The sequence below is a fragment of the Festucalex cinctus genome, chromosome 19 (assembly GCF_051991245.1).
Source record: "Festucalex cinctus isolate MCC-2025b chromosome 19, RoL_Fcin_1.0, whole genome shotgun sequence".
Taxonomy (NCBI): domain Eukaryota; kingdom Metazoa; phylum Chordata; class Actinopteri; order Syngnathiformes; family Syngnathidae; genus Festucalex; species Festucalex cinctus.
Genome location: NC_135429.1, coordinates 17,887,354 through 17,902,388, shown reverse-complemented (window position 1 = coordinate 17,902,388; position 15,035 = coordinate 17,887,354). Strand labels below are relative to the sequence as shown.

Below are 15,035 nucleotides of genomic sequence, written 5' to 3'. Positions count from 1 at the left end.
CGAGTTGGGAACCTTCCGCGTGTGAGCCGAATGTGATAACCACTACACCATGGAAACAGACGCTGGTGTTTATCCTGTTGGCAGGATTGGAAAACAGCATAGCTGTCTGGCATTCCCTATTTTAGTGACAGTTTTCCTTCTATGCCTGTCCAGGTAGCAAACACAGAGTCCTTTCCTCGTTAGTATTGTGGATAGTATCTTCTCCTGTCACGCGGAAGACTGGGGTGAGATGCCCCAACGGGCACTTGGTACCTGTGCTATTGTATTTTTGGATACTCAGTTTTCATTGCAAATTCAAAGAAAATTGCCAAGTTTCCACCCGGTTTCGAGCTGGGGACCTTTCGCGTGTGAGGCGAATGTGATAACCACTACACCATGGAAACAGACACTGGCGTTTATCCTGTTGGCAGGATTGGCAAACGGCATAGCTGTCTTGCATTCCCGATTTTAGTGACAGTTTTCCCTCTACGCCTGTCCAGGTAGCAAGCACAGAGTCCTTTCCTCGTTAGTATAGTGGATAGTATCTCCGCCTGTCACGGGGAAGACTGGGGTTCGATTCCCCAACGGGGAGGTGGTGCCTGTGTGTTTTGCTTTTTGGATACTCAGTTTTCATTGCAAATTCAAAGAAAATTGCCAAGTTTCCACCCGGTTTCGAGCTGGGGACCTTTCGCGTGTTAGGCGAATGTGATAACCACTACACCATGGAAACGGACACTGGCGTTTACTCTGTTGGCCGGATTGGCAAACAGCATAGCTGTCTGGCATTTCCGATTTTAGTGACAGTTTTCCTTCTATGCCTGTCCAGGTAGCAAACACAGAGTCCTTTCCTCGTTAGTATAGTGGATAGTATCTCCTCCTGTCACGCGGAAGACTGGGGTTCGATTCCCCAACGGGGAGGTGGTGCCTGTGTGTTTTGCTTTTTGGATACTCAGTTTTCATTGCAAATACAAAGAAAATTACCCTGTTTCCCACCCTTTTTCGAGTTGGGAACCTTCCGCGTGTGAGCCGAATGTGATAACCACTACACCATGGAAACAGACGCTGGTGTTTATCCTGTTGGCAGGATTGGAAAACAGCATAGCTGTCTGGCATTCCCTATTTTAGTGACAGTTTTCCTTCTATGCCTGTCCAGGTAGCAAACACAGAGTCCTTTCCTCGTTAGTATTGTGGATAGTATCTTCTCCTGTCACGCGGAAGACTGGGGTGAGATGCCCCAACGGGCACTTGGTACCTGTGCTATTGTATTTTTGGATACTCAGTTTTCATTGCAAATTCAAAGAAAATTGCCAAGTTTCCACCCGGTTTCGAGCTGGGGACCTTTCGCGTGTGAGGCGAATGTGATAACCACTACACCATGGAAACAGACACTGGCGTTTATCCTGTTGGCAGGATTGGCAAACGGCATAGCTGTCTTGCATTCCCGATTTTAGTGACAGTTTTCCCTCTACGCCTGTCCAGGTAGCAAGCACAGAGTCCTTTCCTCGTTAGTATAGTGGATAGTATCTCCGCCTGTCACGCGGAAGACTGGGGTTCGATTCCCCAACGGGGAGGTGGTGCCTGTGTGTTTTGCTTTTTGGATACTCAGTTTTCATTGCAAATTCAAAGAAAATTGCCAAGTTTCCACCCGGTTTCGAGCTGGGGACCTTTCGCGTGTTAGGCGAATGTGATAACCACTACACCATGGAAACGGACACTGGCGTTTACTCTGTTGGCCGGATTGGCAAACAGCATAGCTGTCTGGCATTCCCGATTTTAGTGACAGTTTTCCCTCTACGCCTGTCCAGGTAGCAAGCACAGAGTCCTTTCCTCGTTAGTATAGTGGATAGTATCTCTGCCTGTCACGCGCAAGACTGTGGTTAGATTCCCTGAAGGCGAGGTGAGTGCAGGTGCAATTCAATTTTTGGATACTCAGTTTTCATTGCAAATACAAAGAAAATTACCCTGTTTCCCACCCTGTTTCGAGTTGGGAACCTTTCGCGTGTGAGCCGAATGTGATAACCACTACACCATGGAAACAGACACTGGCGTTTATCCTGTTGGCAGGATTGGCAAACAGCATAGCTGTCTGGCATTCACAAGTTTAGTGACAGTTTTACCTCTACGCCTGTCCAGGTCGCAAGCACAGAATCCTTTCCTCGTTAGTATAGTGGATAGTATCTCCTCCTGTCACGCGGAAGACTGGGGTTCGATTCCCCAACGGGGAGGTGGTGCCTGTGTGTTTTGCTTTTTGGATACTCAGTTTTCATTGCAAATACAAAGAAAATTACCCTGTTTCCCACCCTGTTTCGAGTTGGGAAACTTCAGCGTGTGAGCCGAATGTGATAACCACTACACCATGGAAACAGACGCTGGCGTTTATCCTGTTGGCAGGATTGGCAAACAGCATAGCTGTCTGGCATTCACGTTTAGTGACAGTTTTACCTCTACGCCTGTCCAGGTCTCAAGCACAGAATCCTTTCCTCGTTAGTATAGTGGATAGTATCTCCTCCTGTCACGCGGAAGACTGGGGTTCGATTCCCCAACGGGGAGGTGGTCCCTGTGTGTTTTGCTTTTTGGATACTCAGTTTTCATTGCAAATACAAAGAAAATTACCCTGTTTCCCACCCTGTTTCGAGTTGGGAACCTTTCGCGTGTGAGCCGAATGTGATAACCACTACACCATGGAAACAGACACTGGCGTTTATCCTGTTGGCAGGATTGGCAAACAGCATAGCTGTCTGGCATTCCCGATTTTAGTGACAGTTTTCCCTCTACGCCTGTCCAGGTAGCAAGCACAGAGTCCTTTCCTCGTTAGTATAGTGGATAGTATCTCCTCCTGTCACGCGGAAGACTGGGGTTCGATTCCCCAACGGGGAGGTGGTGCCTGTTTGTTTTGCTTTTTGGATACTCAGTTTTCATTGCAAATACAAAGAAAATTACCCTGTTTCCCACCCTGTTTCGAGTTGGGAACCTTCCGCGTGTGAGCCGAATGTGATAACCACTACACCATGGAAACAGACGCTGGCGTTTATCCTGTTGGCAGGATTGGCAAACAGCATAGCTGTCTGGCATTCCCGATTTTAGTGACAGTTTTCCCTCTACGCCTGTCCAGGTAGCAAGCACAGAGTCCTTTCCTCTTTAGTATAGTGGATAGTATCTCCGCCTGTCACGCGGAAGACTGGGGTTCGATTCCCCAACGGGGAGGTGGTGCCTGTGTGTTTTGCTTTTTGGATACTCAGTTTTCATTGCAAATTCAAAGAAAATTGCCAAGTTTCCACCCGGTTTCGAGCTGGGGACCTTTCGCGTGTTAGGCGAATGTGATAACCACTACACCATGGAAACAGACACTGGCGTTTACTCTGTTGGCCGGATTGGCAAACAGCATAGCTGTCTGGCATTCCCGATTTTAGTGACAGTTTTCCCTCTACGCCTGTCCAGGTAGCAAGCACAGAGTCCTTTCCTCGTTAGTATAGTGGATAGTATCTCTGCCTGTCACGCGCAAGACTGTGGTTAGATTCCCTGAAGGGGAGGTGAGTGCAGGTGCAATTCAGTTTTTGGATACTCAGTTTTCATTGCAAATACAAAGAAAATTACCCTGTTTCCCACCCGGTTTCGAGTTGGGAACCTTTCGCTTGTGAGGAGAATGTGATAACCACTACACCATGGAAACAGACACTGGCGTTTATCCTGTTGGCAGTATTGGCAAACAGCATAGCTGTCTTGCATTCCCGATTTTAGTGACAGTTTTCCCTCTACGCCTGTCCAGGTAGCAAGCACAGAGTCCTTTCCTCGTTAGTATAGTGGATAGTATCTCCGCCTGTCACGCGGAAGACTGGGGTTCGATTCCCCAACGGGGAGGTGGTGCCTGTGTGTTTTGCTTTTTGGACACTCAGTTTTCATTGCAAATACAAAGAAAATTACCCTGTTTCCCACCCTGTTTCGAGTTGGGAGCCTTTCGCGTGTGAGCCGAATGTGATAACCACTACACCATGGAAACAGACACTGGCGTTTATCCTGTTGGCAGGATTGGCAAACCGCATAGCTGTCTGGCATTAAGTTTAGTGACAATTTTACCTCTAAGCCTGTCCAGGTCGCAAGCACAGAATCCTTTCGTCGTTAGTATAGTGGATAGTATCTCCTCCTGTCACGCGGAAGACTGGGGTTCGATTCCCCAACGGGGAGGTGGTGCCTGTGTGTTTTGCTTTTTGGATACTCAGTTTTCATTGCAAATACAAAGAAAATTACCCTGTTTCCCACCCTTTTTCGAGTTGGGAACCTTCCGCGTGTGAGCCGAATGTGATAACCACTACACCATGGAAACAGACGCTGGTGTTTATCCTGTTGGCAGGATTGGAAAACAGCATAGCTGTCTGGCATTCCCTATTTTAGTGACAGTTTTCCTTCTATGCCTGTCCAGGTAGCAAGCACAGAGTCCTTTCCTCGTTAGTATAGTGGATAGTATCTCCTCCTGTCACGCGGAAGACTGGGGTTCGATTCCCCAACGGGGAGGTGGTGCCTGTGTGTTTTGCTTTTTGGATACTCAGTTTTCATTGCAAATACAAAGAAAATTACCCTGTTTCCCACCCTGTTTCGAGTTGGGAACCTTCCGCGTGTGAGCCGAATGTGATAACCACTACACCATGGAAACAGACGCTGGTGTTTATCCTGTTGGCAGGATTGGAAAACAGCATAGCTGTCTGGCATTCCCTATTTTAGTGACAGTTTTCCTTCTATGCCTGTCCAGGTAGCAAACACAGAGTCCTTTCCTCGTTAGTATTGTGGATAGAATCTTCTCCTGTCACGCGGAAGACTGGGGTGAGATGCCCCAACGGGCACTTTGTACCTGTGCTATTGTATTTTTGGATACTCAGTTTTCATTGCAAATTCAAAAAAAATTGCCAAGTTTCCACCCGGTTTCGAGCTGGGGACCTTTCGCGTGTGAGGCGAATGTGATAACCACTACACCATGGAAACAGACACTGGCGTTTATCCTGTTGGCAGGATTGGCAAACAGCATAGCTGTCTTGCATTCCCGATTTTAGTGACAGTTTTCCCTCTACGCCTGTCCAGGTAGCAAGCACAGAGTGCTTTCCTCGTTAGTATAGTGGATAGTATCTCCGCCTGTCACGCGGAAGACTGGGGTTCGATTCCCCAACGGGGAGGTGGTGCCTGTGTGTTTTGCTTTTTGGATACTCAGTTTTCATTGCAAATTCAAAGAAAATTGCCAAGTTTCCACCCGGTTTCGAGCTGGGGACCTTTCGCGTGTTAGGCGAATGTGATAACCACTACACCATGGAAACAGACACTGGCGTTTACTCTGTTGGCAGGATTGGCAAACAGCATAGCTGTCTGGCATTCCCGATTTTAGTGACAGTTTTCCCTCTACGCCTGTCCAGGTAGCAAGCACAGAGTCCTTTCCTAGTTAGTATAGTGGATAGTATCTCTGCCTGTCACGCGCAAGACTGTGGTTAGATTCCCTGAAGGGGAGGTGAGTGCAGGTGCAATTCAATTTTTGGATACTCAATTTTCATTGCAAATACAAAGAAAATTACCCTGTTTCCCACCCTGTTTCGAGTTGGGAACCTTTCGCGTGTGAGCCGAATGTGATAACCACTACACCATGGAAACAGACACTGGCGTTTATCCTGTTGGCAGGATTGGCAAACAGCATAGCTGTCTGGCATTCACAAGTTTAGTGACAGTTTTCCCTCTACGCCTGTCCAGGTAGCAAGCACAGAGTCCTTTCCTCGTTAGTATAGTGGATAGTATCTCCGCCTGTCACGCGGAAGACTGGGGTTCGATTCCCCAACGGGGAGGTGGTGCCTGTGTGTTTTGCTTTTTGGATACTCAGTTTTCATTGCAAATTCAAAGAAAATTGCCAAGTTTCCACCCGGTTTCGAGCTGGGGACCTTTCGCGTGTTAGGCGAATGTGATAACCACTACACCATGGAAACAGACACTGGCGTTTACTCTGTTGGCCGGATTGGCAAACAGCATAGCTGTCTGGCATTCCCGATTTTAGTGACAGTTTTCCCTCTACGCCTGTCCAGGTAGCAAGCACAGAGTCCTTTCCTCGTTCGTATAGTGGATAGTATCTCTGCCTGTCACGCGCAAGACTGTGGTTAGATTCCCTGAAGGGGAGGTGAGTGCAGGTGCAATTCAGTTTTTGGATACTCAGTTTTCATTGCAAATACAAAGAAAATTACCCTGCTTCCCACCCGGTTTCGAGTTGGGAACCTTTCGCTTGTGAGGAGAATGTGATAACCACTACACCATGGAAACAGACACTGGCGTTTATCCTGTTGGCAGTATTGGCAAACAGCATAGCTGTCTTGCATTCCCGATTTTAGTGACAGTTTTCCCTCTACGCCTGTCCAGGTAGCAAGCACAGAGTCCTTTCCTCGTTAGTATAGTGGATAGTATCTCCGCCTGTCACGCGGAAGACTGGGGTTCGATTCCCCAACGGGGAGGTGGTGCCTGTGTGTTTTGCTTTTTGGACACTCAGTTTTCATTGCAAATACAAAGAAAATTACCCTGTTTCCCACCCTGTTTCGAGTTGGGAACCTTTCGCGTGTGAGCCGAATGTGATAACCACTACACCATGGAAACAGACACTGGCGTTTATCCTGTTGGCAGGATTGGCAAACCGCATAGCTGTCTGGCATTAAGTTTAGTGACAATTTTACCTCTAAGCCTGTCCAGGTCGCAAGCACAGAATACTTTCGTCGTTAGTATAGTGGATAGTATCTCCGCCTGTCACGCGGAAGACTGGGGTTCGATTCCCCAACGGGGAGGTGGTGCCTGTGTGTTTTGCTTTTTGGACACTCAGTTTTCATTGCAAATACAAAGAAAATTACCCTGTTTCCCACCCTGTTTCGAGTTGGGAACCTTTCGCGTGTGAGCCGAATGTGATAACCACTACACCATGGAAACAGACACTGGCGTTTATCCTGTTGGCAGGATTGGCAAACCGCATAGCTGTCTGGCATTAAGTTTAGTGACAGTTTTCCCTCTACGCCTGTCCAGGTAGCAAGCACAGAGTCCTTTCCTCGTTAGTATAGTGGATAGTATCTCCGCCTGTCACGCGGAAGACTGGGGTTCGATTCCCCAACGGGGAGGTGGTGCCTGTGTGTTTTGCTTTTTGGATACTCAGTTTTCATTGCAAATTCAAAGAAAATTGCCAAGTTTCCACCCGGTTTCGAGCTGGGGACCTTTCGCGTGTTAGGCGAATGTGATAACCACTACACCATGGAAACAGACACTGGCGTTTACTCTGTTGGCCGGATTGGCAAACAGCATAGCTGTCTGGCATTCCCGATTTTAGTGACAGTTTTCCCTCTACGCCTGTCCAGGTAGCAAGCACAGAGTCCTTTCCTCGTTCGTATAGTGGATAGTATCTCTGCCTGTCACGCGCAAGACTGTGGTTAGATTCCCTGAAGGGGAGGTGAGTGCAGGTGCAATTCAGTTTTTGGATACTCAGTTTTCATTGCAAATACAAAGAAAATTACCCTGCTTCCCACCCGGTTTCGAGTTGGGAACCTTTCGCTTGTGAGGAGAATGTGATAACCACTACACCATGGAAACAGACACTGGCGTTTATCCTGTTGGCAGTATTGGCAAACAGCATAGCTGTCTTGCATTCCCGATTTTAGTGACAGTTTTCCCTCTACGCCTGTCCAGGTAGCAAGCACAGAGTCCTTTCCTCGTTAGTATAGTGGATAGTATCTCCGCCTGTCACGCGGAAGACTGGGGTTCGATTCCCCAACGGGGAGGTGGTGCCTGTGTGTTTTGCTTTTTGGACACTCAGTTTTCATTGCAAATACAAAGAAAATTACCCTGTTTCCCACCCTGTTTCGAGTTGGGAACCTTTCGCGTGTGAGCCGAATGTGATAACCACTACACCATGGAAACAGACACTGGCGTTTATCCTGTTGGCAGGATTGGCAAACCGCATAGCTGTCTGGCATTAAGTTTAGTGACAATTTTACCTCTAAGCCTGTCCAGGTCGCAAGCACAGAATACTTTCGTCGTTAGTATAGTGGATAGTATCTCCGCCTGTCACGCGGAAGACTGGGGTTCGATTCCCCAACGGGGAGGTGGTGCCTGTGTGTTTTGCTTTTTGGACACTCAGTTTTCATTGCAAATACAAAGAAAATTACCCTGTTTCCCACCCTGTTTCGAGTTGGGAGCCTTTCGCGTGTGAGCCGAATGTGATAACCACTACACCATGGAAACAGACACTGGCGTTTATCCTGTTGGCAGGATTGGCAAACCGCATAGCTGTCTGGCATTAAGTTTAGTGACAATTTTACCTCTAAGCCTGTCCAGGTCGCAAGCACAGAATCCTTTCGTCGTTAGTATAGTGGATAGTATCTCCTCCTGTCACGCGGAAGACTGGGGTTCGATTCCCCAACGGGGAGGTGGTGCCTGTGTGTTTTGCTTTTTGGATACTCAGTTTTCATTGCAAATACAAAGAAAATTACCCTGTTTCCCACCCTTTTTCGAGTTGGGAACCTTCCGCGTGTGAGCCGAATGTGATAACCACTACACCATGGAAACAGACGCTGGTGTTTATCCTGTTGGCAGGATTGGAAAACAGCATAGCTGTCTGGCATTCCCTATTTTAGTGACAGTTTTCCTTCTATGCCTGTCCAGGTAGCAAACACAGAGTCCTTTCCTCGTTAGTATAGTGGATAGTATCTCCTCCTGTCACGCGGAAGACTGGGGTTCGATTCCCCAACGGGGAGGTGGTGCCTGTGTGTTTTGCTTTTTGGATACTCAGTTTTCATTGCAAATACAAAGAAAATTACCCTGTTTCCCACCCTGTTTCGAGTTGGGAACCTTCCGCGTGTGAGCCGAATGTGATAACCACTACACCATGGAAACAGACGCTGGTGTTTATCCTGTTGGCAGGATTGGAAAACAGCATAGCTGTCTGGCATTCCCTATTTTAGTGACAGTTTTCCTTCTATGCCTGTCCAGGTAGCAAACACAGAGTCCTTTCCTCGTTAGTATTGTGGATAGAATCTTCTCCTGTCACGCGGAAGACTGGGGTGAGATGCCCCAACGGGCACTTTGTACCTGTGCTATTGTATTTTTGGATACTCAGTTTTCATTGCAAATTCAAAAAAAATTGCCAAGTTTCCACCCGGTTTCGAGCTGGGGACCTTTCGCGTGTGAGGCGAATGTGATAACCACTACACCATGGAAACAGACACTGGCGTTTATCCTGTTGGCAGGATTGGCAAATAGCATAGCTGTCTTGCATTCCCGATTTTAGTGACAGTTTTCCCTCTACGCCTGTCCAGGTAGCAAGCACAGAGTGCTTTCCTCGTTAGTATAGTGGATAGTATCTCCGCCTGTCACGCGGAAGACTGGGGTTCGATTCCCCAACGGGGAGGTGGTGCCTGTGTGTTTTGCTTTTTGGATACTCAGTTTTCATTGCAAATTCAAAGAAAATTGCCAAGTTTCCACCCGGTTTCGAGCTGGGGACCTTTCGCGTGTTAGGCGAATGTGATAACCACTACACCATGGAAACAGACACTGGCGTTTACTCTGTTGGCAGGATTGGCAAACAGCATAGCTGTCTGGCATTCCCGATTTTAGTGACAGTTTTCCCTCTACGCCTGTCCAGGTAGCAAGCACAGAGTCCTTTCCTAGTTAGTATAGTGGATAGTATCTCTGCCTGTCACGCGCAAGACTGTGGTTAGATTCCCTGAAGGGGAGGTGAGTGCAGGTGCAATTCAATTTTTGGATACTCAATTTTCATTGCAAATACAAAGAAAATTACCCTGTTTCCCACCCTGTTTCGAGTTGGGAACCTTTCGCGTGTGAGCCGAATGTGATAACCACTACACCATGGAAACAGACACTGGCGTTTATCCTGTTGGCAGGATTGGCAAACAGCATAGCTGTCTGGCATTCACAAGTTTAGTGACAGTTTTCCCTCTACGCATGTCCAGGTAGCAAGCACAGAGTCCTTTCCTCGTTAGTATAGTGGATAGTATCTCCGCCTGTCACGCGGAAGACTGGGGTTCGATTCCCCAACGGGGAGGTGGTGCCTGTGTGTTTTGCTTTTTGGATACTCAGTTTTCATTGCAAATTCAAAGAAAATTGCCAAGTTTCCACCCGGTTTCGAGCTGGGGACCTTTCGCGTGTTAGGCGAATGTGATAACCACTACACCATGGAAACAGACACTGGCGTTTACTCTGTTGGCCGGATTGGCAAACAGCATAGCTGTCTGGCATTCCCGATTTTAGTGACAGTTTTCCCTCTACGCCTGTCCAGGTAGCAAGCACAGAGTCCTTTCCTCGTTCGTATAGTGGATAGTATCTCTGCCTGTCACGCGCAAGACTGTGGTTAGATTCCCTGAAGGGGAGGTGAGTGCAGGTGCAATTCAGTTTTTGGATACTCAGTTTTCATTGCAAATACAAAGAAAATTACCCTGCTTCCCACCCGGTTTCGAGTTGGGAACCTTTCGCTTGTGAGGAGAATGTGATAACCACTACACCATGGAAACAGACACTGGCGTTTATCCTGTTGGCAGTATTGGCAAACAGCATAGCTGTCTTGCATTCCCGATTTTAGTGACAGTTTTCCCTCTACGCCTGTCCAGGTAGCAAGCACAGAGTCCTTTCCTCGTTAGTATAGTGGATAGTATCTCCGCCTGTCACGCGGAAGACTGGGGTTCGATTCCCCAACGGGGAGGTGGTGCCTGTGTGTTTTGCTTTTTGGACACTCAGTTTTCATTGCAAATACAAAGAAAATTACCCTGTTTCCCACCCTGTTTCGAGTTGGGAACCTTTCGCGTGTGAGCCGAATGTGATAACCACTACACCATGGAAACAGACACTGGCGTTTATCCTGTTGGCAGGATTGGCAAACCGCATAGCTGTCTGGCATTAAGTTTAGTGACAATTTTACCTCTAAGCCTGTCCAGGTCGCAAGCACAGAATCCTTTCGTCGTTAGTATAGTGGATAGTATCTCCTCCTGTCACGCGGAAGACTGGGGATCGATTCCCCAACGGGGAGGTGGTGCCTGTGTGTTTTGCTTTTTGGATACTCAGTTTTCATTGCAAATACAAAGAAAATTACCCTGTTTCCCACCCTTTTTCGAGTTGGGAACCTTCCGCGTGTGAGCCGAATGTGATAACCACTACACCATGGAAACAGACGCTGGTGTTTATCCTGTTGGCAGGATTGGAAAACAGCATAGCTGTCTGGCATTCCCTATTTTAGTGACAGTTTTCCTTCTATGCCTGTCCAGGTAGCAAACACAGAGTCCTTTCCTCGTTAGTATAGTGGATAGTATCTCCTCCTGTCACGCGGAAGACTGGGGTTCGATTCCCCAACGGGGAGGTGGTGCCTGTGTGTTTTGCTTTTTGGATACTCAGTTTTCATTGCAAATACAAAGAAAATTACCCTGTTTCCCACCCTGTTTCGAGTTGGGAACCTTCCGCGTGTGAGCCGAATGTGATAACCACTACACCATGGAAACAGACGCTGGTGTTTATCCTGTTGGCAGGATTGGAAAACAGCATAGCTGTCTGGCATTCCCTATTTTAGTGACAGTTTTCCTTCTATGCCTGTCCAGGTAGCAAACACAGAGTCCTTTCCTCGTTAGTATTGTGGATAGTATCTTCTCCTGTCACGCGGAAGACTGGGGTGAGATGCCCCAACGGGCACTTGGTACCTGTGCTATTGTATTTTTGGATACTCAGTTTTCATTGCAAATTCAAAGAAAATTGCCAAGTTTCCACCCGGTTTCGAGCTGGGGACCTTTCGCGTGTGAGGCGAATGTGATAACCACTACACCATGGAAACAGACACTGGCGTTTATCCTGTTGGCAGGATTGGCAAACGGCATAGCTGTCTTGCATTCCCGATTTTAGTGACAGTTTTCCCTCTACGCCTGTCCAGGTAGCAAGCACAGAGTCCTTTCCTCGTTAGTATAGTGGATAGTATCTCCGCCTGTCACGCGGAAGACTGGGGTTCGATTCCCCAACGGGGAGGTGGTGCCTGTGTGTTTTGCTTTTTGGATACTCAGTTTTCATTGCAAATTCAAAGAAAATTGCCAAGTTTCCACCCGGTTTCGAGCTGGGGACCTTTCGCGTGTTAGGCGAATGTGATAACCACTACACCATGGAAACGGACACTGGCGTTTACTCTGTTGGCCGGATTGGCAAACAGCATAGCTGTCTGGCATTCCCGATTTTAGTGACAGTTTTCCCTCTACGCCTGTCCAGGTCGCAAGCACCGAGTCCTTTCCTCGTTAGTATAGTGGATAGTATCTCTGCCTGTCACGCGCAAGACTGTGGTTAGATTCCCTGAAGGGGAGGTGAGTGCAGGTGCAATTCAATTTTTGGATACTCAATTTTCATTGCAAATACAAAGAAAATTACCCTGTTTCGAGTTGGGAACCTTTCGCGTGTTAGGCGAATGTGATAACCACTACACCATGGAAACAGACGCTGGTGTTTATCCTGTTGGCAGGATTGGAAAACAGCATAGCTGTCTGGCATTCCCTATTTTAGTGACAGTTTTCCTTCTATGCCTGTCCAGGTAGCAAACACAGAGTCCTTTCCTCGTTAGTATAGTGGATAGTATCTCTGCCTGTCACGCGCAAGACTGTGGTTAGATTCCCTGAAGGCGAGGTGAGTGCAGGTGCAATTCAATTTTTGGATACTCAGTTTTCATTGCAAATACAAAGAAAATTACCCTGTTTCCCACCCTGTTTCGAGTTGGGAACCTTTCGCGTGTGAGCCGAATGTGATAACCACTACACCATGGAAACAGACACTGGCGTTTATCCTGTTGGCAGGATTGGCAAACAGCATAGCTGTCTGGCATTCACAAGTTTAGTGACAGTTTTACCTCTACGCCTGTCCAGGTCGCAAGCACAGAATCCTTTCCTCGTTAGTATAGTGGATAGTATCTCCTCCTGTCACGCGGAAGACTGGGGTTCGATTCCCCAACGGGGAGGTGGTGCCTGTGTGTTTTGCTTTTTGGATACTCAGTTTTCATTGCAAATACAAAGAAAATTACCCTGTTTCCCACCCTGTTTCGAGTTGGGAAACTTCAGCGTGTGAGCCGAATGTGATAACCACTACACCATGGAAACAGACGCTGGCGTTTATCCTGTTGGCAGGATTGGCAAACAGCATAGCTGTCTGGCATTCACGTTTAGTGACAGTTTTACCTCTACGCCTGTCCAGGTCTCAAGCACAGAATCCTTTCCTCGTTAGTATAGTGGATAGTATCTCCTCCTGTCACGCGGAAGACTGGGGTTCGATTCCCCAACGGGGAGGTGGTCCCTGTGTGTTTTGCTTTTTGGATACTCAGTTTTCATTGCAAATACAAAGAAAATTACCCTGTTTCCCACCCTGTTTCGAGTTGGGAACCTTTCGCGTGTGAGCCGAATGTGATAACCACTACACCATGGAAACAGACACTGGCGTTTATCCTGTTGGCAGGATTGGCAAACAGCATAGCTGTCTGGCATTCCCGATTTTAGTGACAGTTTTCCCTCTACGCCTGTCCAGGTAGCAAGCACAGAGTCCTTTCCTCGTTAGTATAGTGGATAGTATCTCCTCCTGTCACGCGGAAGACTGGGGTTCGATTCCCCAACGGGGAGGTGGTGCCTGTGTGTTTTGCTTTTTGGATACTCAGTTTTCATTGCAAATACAAAGAAAATTACCCTGTTTCCCACCCTGTTTAGAGTTGGGAACCTTCCGCGTGTGAGCCGAATGTGATAACCACTACACCATGGAAACAGACGCTGGCGTTTATCCTGTTGGCAGGATTGGCAAACAGCATAGCTGTCTGGCATTCCCGATTTTAGTGACAGTTTTCCCTCTACGCCTGTCCAGTTAGCAAGCACAGAGTCCTTTCCTCGTTAGTATAGTGGATAGTATCTCCGCCTGTCACGCGGAAGACTGGGGTTCGATTCCCCAACGGGGAGGTGGTGCCTGTGTGTTTTGCTTTTTGGATACTCAGTTTTCATTGCAAATTCAAAGAAAATTGCCAAGTTTCCACCCGGTTTCGAGCTGTGGACCTTTCGCGTGTTAGGCGAATGTGATAACCACTACACCATGGAAACAGACACTGGCGTTTACTCTGTTGGCCGGATTGGCAAACAGCATAGCTGTCTGGCATTCCCGATTTTAGTGACAGTTTTCCCTCTACGCCTGTCCAGGTAGCAAGCACAGAGTCCTTTCCTCATTAGTATAGTGGATAGTATCTCTGCCTGTCACGCGCAAGACTGTGGTTAGATTCCCTGAAGGGGAGGTGAGTGCAGGTGCAATTCAGTTTTTGGATACTCAGTTTTCATTGCAAATACAAAGAAAATTACCCTGTTTCCCACCCGGTTTCGAGTTGGGAACCTTTCGCTTGTGAGGAGAATGTGATAACCACTACACCATGGAAACAGACACTGGCGTTTATCCTGTTGGCAGTATTGGCAAACAGCATAGCTGTCTTGCATTCCCGATTTTAGTGACAGTTTTCCCTCTACGCCTGTCCAGGTAGCAAGCACAGAGTCCTTTCCTCGTTAGTATAGTGGATAGTATCTCCGCCTGTCACGCGGAAGACTGGGGTTCGATTCCCCAACGGGGAGGTGGTGCCTGTGTGTTTTGCTTTTTGGACACTCAGTTTTCATTGCAAATACAAAGAAAATTACCCTGTTTCCCACCCTGTTTCGAGTTGGGAGCCTTTCGCGTGTGAGCCGAATGTGATAACCACTACACCATGGAAACAGACACTGGCGTTTATCCTGTTGGCAGGATTGGCAAACCGCATAGCTGTCTGGCATTAAGTTTAGTGACAATTTTACCTCTAAGCCTGTCCAGGTCGCAAGCACAGAATCCTTTCGTCGTTAGTATAGTGGATAGTATCTCCTCCTGTCACGCGGAAGACTGGGGTTCGATTCCCCAACGGGGAGGTGGTGCCTGTGTGTTTTGCTTTTTGGATACTCAGTTTTCATTGCAAATACAAAGAAAATTACCCTGTTTCCCACCCTTTTTCGAGTTGGGAACCTTCCGCGTGTGAGCCGAATGTG

General features: G+C 47.7%; 27 non-coding genes across 27 annotated transcripts; 13 read left to right on the top strand and 14 right to left on the bottom strand.

Annotated features, from left to right (window-relative positions):
• Positions 1-310: 310 nt before the first annotated feature.
• Positions 311-383, bottom strand: trnav-cac (transfer RNA valine (anticodon CAC)). The gene has a single exon. It is a non-coding gene; the product is annotated as a tRNA-Val (tRNA).
• Positions 384-636: 253 nt separating this feature from the next.
• trnav-aac (transfer RNA valine (anticodon AAC)) lies at positions 637-709 on the bottom strand. The gene has a single exon. It is a non-coding gene; the product is annotated as a tRNA-Val (tRNA).
• Positions 710-1,289: 580 nt separating this feature from the next.
• Positions 1,290-1,362, bottom strand: trnav-cac (transfer RNA valine (anticodon CAC)). Its single transcript has one exon. It is a non-coding gene; the product is annotated as a tRNA-Val (tRNA).
• Positions 1,363-1,478: 116 nt separating this feature from the next.
• Positions 1,479-1,550, top strand: trnad-guc (transfer RNA aspartic acid (anticodon GUC)). The gene has a single exon. It is a non-coding gene; the product is annotated as a tRNA-Asp (tRNA).
• A 65-nt stretch (positions 1,551-1,615) lies between these two features.
• On the bottom strand, positions 1,616-1,688 carry trnav-aac (transfer RNA valine (anticodon AAC)). The gene has a single exon. It is a non-coding gene; the product is annotated as a tRNA-Val (tRNA).
• A 1,560-nt stretch (positions 1,689-3,248) lies between these two features.
• Positions 3,249-3,321, bottom strand: trnav-aac (transfer RNA valine (anticodon AAC)). Its single transcript has one exon. It is a non-coding gene; the product is annotated as a tRNA-Val (tRNA).
• Positions 3,322-3,765: 444 nt separating this feature from the next.
• On the top strand, positions 3,766-3,837 carry trnad-guc (transfer RNA aspartic acid (anticodon GUC)). Its single transcript has one exon. It is a non-coding gene; the product is annotated as a tRNA-Asp (tRNA).
• A 1,043-nt stretch (positions 3,838-4,880) lies between these two features.
• trnav-cac (transfer RNA valine (anticodon CAC)) lies at positions 4,881-4,953 on the bottom strand. The gene has a single exon. It is a non-coding gene; the product is annotated as a tRNA-Val (tRNA).
• Positions 4,954-5,069: 116 nt separating this feature from the next.
• trnad-guc (transfer RNA aspartic acid (anticodon GUC)) lies at positions 5,070-5,141 on the top strand. Its single transcript has one exon. It is a non-coding gene; the product is annotated as a tRNA-Asp (tRNA).
• A 65-nt stretch (positions 5,142-5,206) lies between these two features.
• trnav-aac (transfer RNA valine (anticodon AAC)) lies at positions 5,207-5,279 on the bottom strand. The gene has a single exon. It is a non-coding gene; the product is annotated as a tRNA-Val (tRNA).
• Positions 5,280-5,723: 444 nt separating this feature from the next.
• trnad-guc (transfer RNA aspartic acid (anticodon GUC)) lies at positions 5,724-5,795 on the top strand. The gene has a single exon. It is a non-coding gene; the product is annotated as a tRNA-Asp (tRNA).
• A 65-nt stretch (positions 5,796-5,860) lies between these two features.
• On the bottom strand, positions 5,861-5,933 carry trnav-aac (transfer RNA valine (anticodon AAC)). The gene has a single exon. It is a non-coding gene; the product is annotated as a tRNA-Val (tRNA).
• Positions 5,934-6,377: 444 nt separating this feature from the next.
• On the top strand, positions 6,378-6,449 carry trnad-guc (transfer RNA aspartic acid (anticodon GUC)). The gene has a single exon. It is a non-coding gene; the product is annotated as a tRNA-Asp (tRNA).
• A 576-nt stretch (positions 6,450-7,025) lies between these two features.
• trnad-guc (transfer RNA aspartic acid (anticodon GUC)) lies at positions 7,026-7,097 on the top strand. Its single transcript has one exon. It is a non-coding gene; the product is annotated as a tRNA-Asp (tRNA).
• A 65-nt stretch (positions 7,098-7,162) lies between these two features.
• Positions 7,163-7,235, bottom strand: trnav-aac (transfer RNA valine (anticodon AAC)). Its single transcript has one exon. It is a non-coding gene; the product is annotated as a tRNA-Val (tRNA).
• Positions 7,236-7,679: 444 nt separating this feature from the next.
• On the top strand, positions 7,680-7,751 carry trnad-guc (transfer RNA aspartic acid (anticodon GUC)). The gene has a single exon. It is a non-coding gene; the product is annotated as a tRNA-Asp (tRNA).
• Positions 7,752-9,118: 1,367 nt separating this feature from the next.
• Positions 9,119-9,191, bottom strand: trnav-cac (transfer RNA valine (anticodon CAC)). Its single transcript has one exon. It is a non-coding gene; the product is annotated as a tRNA-Val (tRNA).
• Positions 9,192-9,307: 116 nt separating this feature from the next.
• On the top strand, positions 9,308-9,379 carry trnad-guc (transfer RNA aspartic acid (anticodon GUC)). Its single transcript has one exon. It is a non-coding gene; the product is annotated as a tRNA-Asp (tRNA).
• A 65-nt stretch (positions 9,380-9,444) lies between these two features.
• trnav-aac (transfer RNA valine (anticodon AAC)) lies at positions 9,445-9,517 on the bottom strand. The gene has a single exon. It is a non-coding gene; the product is annotated as a tRNA-Val (tRNA).
• Positions 9,518-9,961: 444 nt separating this feature from the next.
• Positions 9,962-10,033, top strand: trnad-guc (transfer RNA aspartic acid (anticodon GUC)). Its single transcript has one exon. It is a non-coding gene; the product is annotated as a tRNA-Asp (tRNA).
• A 65-nt stretch (positions 10,034-10,098) lies between these two features.
• trnav-aac (transfer RNA valine (anticodon AAC)) lies at positions 10,099-10,171 on the bottom strand. Its single transcript has one exon. It is a non-coding gene; the product is annotated as a tRNA-Val (tRNA).
• A 444-nt stretch (positions 10,172-10,615) lies between these two features.
• Positions 10,616-10,687, top strand: trnad-guc (transfer RNA aspartic acid (anticodon GUC)). Its single transcript has one exon. It is a non-coding gene; the product is annotated as a tRNA-Asp (tRNA).
• Positions 10,688-11,730: 1,043 nt separating this feature from the next.
• Positions 11,731-11,803, bottom strand: trnav-cac (transfer RNA valine (anticodon CAC)). The gene has a single exon. It is a non-coding gene; the product is annotated as a tRNA-Val (tRNA).
• A 116-nt stretch (positions 11,804-11,919) lies between these two features.
• On the top strand, positions 11,920-11,991 carry trnad-guc (transfer RNA aspartic acid (anticodon GUC)). Its single transcript has one exon. It is a non-coding gene; the product is annotated as a tRNA-Asp (tRNA).
• Positions 11,992-12,056: 65 nt separating this feature from the next.
• Positions 12,057-12,129, bottom strand: trnav-aac (transfer RNA valine (anticodon AAC)). The gene has a single exon. It is a non-coding gene; the product is annotated as a tRNA-Val (tRNA).
• A 1,739-nt stretch (positions 12,130-13,868) lies between these two features.
• Positions 13,869-13,940, top strand: trnad-guc (transfer RNA aspartic acid (anticodon GUC)). Its single transcript has one exon. It is a non-coding gene; the product is annotated as a tRNA-Asp (tRNA).
• A 582-nt stretch (positions 13,941-14,522) lies between these two features.
• trnad-guc (transfer RNA aspartic acid (anticodon GUC)) lies at positions 14,523-14,594 on the top strand. The gene has a single exon. It is a non-coding gene; the product is annotated as a tRNA-Asp (tRNA).
• Positions 14,595-15,035: the final 441 nt, after the last annotated feature.